Source organism: Elephantulus edwardii, unplaced genomic scaffold, assembly GCF_000299155.1.
Source record: "Elephantulus edwardii isolate Elephantulus edwardi_28Jun2011 unplaced genomic scaffold, EleEdw1.0 scaffold00125, whole genome shotgun sequence".
Lineage (NCBI taxonomy): Eukaryota > Metazoa > Chordata > Mammalia > Macroscelidea > Macroscelididae > Elephantulus > Elephantulus edwardii.
The window spans coordinates 7095918-7099675 of record NW_006399875.1 but is presented as its reverse complement, the minus strand read 5'-3'; the positions used below and the strand labels follow the sequence as shown (position 1 = coordinate 7099675).

The following is a 3758-nucleotide window of genomic DNA, read 5'->3' as shown; positions in this document are numbered from 1 at the left end:
CCAAAGTCTTTGTAAATTTTCATTGAAATTAATAATAATTTTTTAAAAAAAAAAGCTGTGTTCAGGCATTGGGGATTATAGAGTTAATTGGGGGTAGGGGGATCTGTGTTCTGCTTCAATATGGATGGATGGCAAAGTCTTAAGATAATAGCTAAAGCATTTTCAGAACCCAGTAGCATGACACCTCCTTGCATAGGTTTCATTTCCTGCCATCTTCCGCTGCCCCACAGAAGTGCCACCAAGTAACCCCAGTAGCGGTTAGATTAGGCTTCCAGTCTTTTCCATGAGTTGAAAAGGGGATGATGAGATGAAGAATCCCTCCTGGGTCTCTCTACTTTCCTCTCCCTCCCCTTGAGGTGGTTCTTCTGTATTCTCGTCCTCAATATCATCTCCTTCCTTTTTCCTCTGGTGGCTTCACATGAGCTTTTTCTGACATTGTCACTTTCTCGCCATCCCAAGTTGATATTTCAGAAGTAGCTGGCATCACCCTCCTGGCCCAAGGTCTTCCTGAAGCCTCCACATGAGAGGATTCGGACTAATATCTGTGCTCTATGGCAGAACATGTCCTGTTGTCCCAGGGTCATGACTGTTGTGTCCTCTGAAGTCACCACTCTCACATGGGTCAGTGATACCCACTGAACCTGGCAGAAACTGTCCTGCAAACTATAAGCAATGCTTGTATGTCACCTCAAGGGCCAGACTGGGGTTGTTCATTCCAGCATAGAGTCCCAGTAGGTCAAGAATCCAATGTCTCAGGGGTTCAAAGCCAGGAAAACTCAGTCTCAAGTCTTTCAGCCACTCTAATGAAACTTTGTGGACTGAGAAGCATTTTCCTCAAACCAGTGGGTATGCCTGATAGCTGCTAATGCACTTTGGAACACTCTGATATCCAAGTGGAGTTCTTGGTCCAGTTTTCGAAGATGAGGTGGCAGTGTTGTAACGAGACTCATCACTGTAGCATCAGAAGAACTGATCTCAAAGCCAGTTTCCTTAGTCAGCAGGGCAGTTTCATTAGTGAGCAGGGTCAAACTTGAGAAGGATCTGTGTTCTCGGGCTTGCCACAACGTGGTTCCCCAGGACAGCAACAGCTTCCAATGTCGTCAGAATCTTTAGAATTACTCCCAGGTCAGCCACATTGTGTCCTGAAGTCACGGTTCCCTTTTTATATTATCCTAAGCTGGACTCTATGAAGAGGAGCATGGCATCAAAATCAGAGGGAGACTCATCAATAACCTGTGTTACGCAGATGACACAACCTTGCTAGCTAAAAGTGAGGAGGACTCGGAGCACTTGTTACAGAAGATCAAGGAATGCCGCTTTTCCTATTGTTTGTGTCTCAATGTTAAAAAAAGCAAAGGTTATTACCACTGAACTGATAGGCAACATCATAATGGATGTTGTTGTTGTTGCTGTTGTTGTTATGTGCCATCAAGTCGCTTGCGACTCATAGCGACCCTATGCACAACAGCTCTAAACTCTGCTCTGTCCTGTGCCAATCTCATTGCCTCCAACACACTCATCCCGATTGCCCCAGTCACGAAATCAGTCCATCTACCAGAGAGCCTTCCCCTCCCGCGCCTGCCCTCCACCCTCCCAAGCATGATGTCCTTCTCCAAGGACCAGTCTCTCCTTACAATATGACCAAAGTATGTCAGATGAAGCCTCGGAATCCTTGCCTCCAAGGAGCAGCCCAGTTTAACCCTCTCCAGGAAGAATCTGTTTGTTTTCTTAGCAGTCCATGGCACCTTCAGCACTCTTCTCCAACACCAAAGCTCAAAAACAACAATTCTCCTTCTAACCTCCCTGGTCATTGTCCATCTCTCTGACACATAACAAGTGATTGCAAAGACCATGGCCTGTACCAGATGCACCTTAGTCTCCAGAGACACACCATTGTTCTTGAGTACTTTAGAGAGGTCCCTAACAGCAGACTTTCCCATCACAATACGTCTTTTAATTTCTTGGCTGCTGGTGCCATTAGTGTTGATTGTGGAGCCAAGCAGATTAAAGCTGGAACAAACATCATAATGGATAGAGAAAAGATTAAAACTGTCAACAGCTTCATCTCCCTTGGATACATAATTAACACCCTTTGTACCAACGGATAGGAAATAAGGAGACACAATATACTGGGAAGGTCTGCAGTTAAGGATCTCTCCAAATTATTCCAGTCTGGGGACTAAAGTGTGTCTGATTCAGGCCAAAGTCTTTCCAATCACTTGCTATATATCTGAGAGCTGGACAGTGAATAGGGACGATAGAAGAATTGATACCTTTGAGATGTGGTGTTAGAGAAGAGCACGGAACATCCCATGGATGGCCAAAAGAACAAACAAATATGTCTTAGAGAGGACGCAGTCAGAAAGCTCTTTCGAGGCAAGAATGATGAGCCTTTGCCTCACATACTTTGGGCATTTTGCTAGGAGGTGCTATTCCTTGGAGAGGAACATGATGATGGGAAGGATGGAGGGTCAGCAAGGAAGAGGAAGACCCTCAATCAGGTGGATTTACATGGTGACTGTCACAGTGGGCTCTAGAGTGTCAGGAAGGGTGAGGATGGCACAGGACAGGACAGGGTTCAAATCTGTTGTTCATAGGGTCAGTAGAGGTTGTACTTGACTCAATGACACCTAACAACTACAACAATACTTGTTGGAGTTCTTCAGTTTGTACCTCAACTGTCGAGGTCACAATCAAATTGTCAATCACTGTTTTCATAATTTGTCTGGCTAAAATGAAGCTGCCTGAGCATGGTGGTCCACGTGTGCAAGTAATGGTAAGTTTTTGGGGTCAAGTGCTTCTCCAGGCTTGTGTTTGATGTGCCGGACTGCTCTTCCCCCCAGGACCAAGGCCCTTGAGGCTTGGCCTAGGGTTTAAAGCAGGCAGTGGCTTAAAGCTCCAAAGGGCCCTTGGGCCTGAGGCCCTCGGGTCTGATTCAAATTGTTTTTCTGTTGAACCTTCTTCTAGGTGGTATAGCACTGGTCTGTGCATTGCTGTACAGAGATAACTCATGGTTGCTGTGATGCTGAAGACTGTGACACTGATGTGCCAGATGTGATAATGTTTACCCATGGTGGACAGTGTTTGGTGGAGCTTCCCAATTAAAACAAGCCTGGAAGCAGGAGTGGCATCCACTTCTGAAATGGCTTGCCTCCAGAAACTCTATGAACAGTGCTCAGGCCTTTCATTCATAGGGTTGCTATGAGTCATCTATGACTCAACAGCACCCAACAACAACAACAAAATGAATAGACTATTTATAAGAAGTCTCAGGTTAACATAGTCTCAAATGCTGACCAGGTATCCCAGAGGCCCAGACCTGTCAGGGGAATGACTCATGTGACTGTAGGTATGCAGTCTGGTTTTGGAGAACTGGTGAGTGATGGGCTGGGATCCTGTAGACTGTCAGTCGTGGCCCAGCTAGATGGTGACTGTGGGTGACTCAGGCTGGTGGTGTAGAGACTGGTGGGCAGCAGCTGGAAGCTATGTCCCAGGTGAGCGAGCTTTTCTGAAGGGGAAAAAAGCTCATAACACTGAGGTCCCCTAAGTTTATATAAGCCTCTAGTAGGGTGGAATTTGTATCCGATCCTAATCCTCTCTCCTTCATACAATAATTACTTCAGCACAAAATGAACAATTAATCACTGGCTAGAGAAGACATCTGAGTGAAAAACCTTAGACACCCAGAATCAACCCAAAATAATGCTCACCAGGAAAAGTATTGATGACTGGTTCAGAAGAATTGAATGCAAGTGACT

At 45.6% G+C, this 3758-nt stretch overlaps 1 pseudogene; it reads right to left on the bottom strand.

Moving 5' to 3' along the window:
- Positions 1 to 258: 258 nt before the first annotated feature.
- On the bottom strand, positions 259 to 2718 carry LOC102849788 (annotated as a pseudogene).
- Positions 2719 to 3758: the final 1040 nt, after the last annotated feature.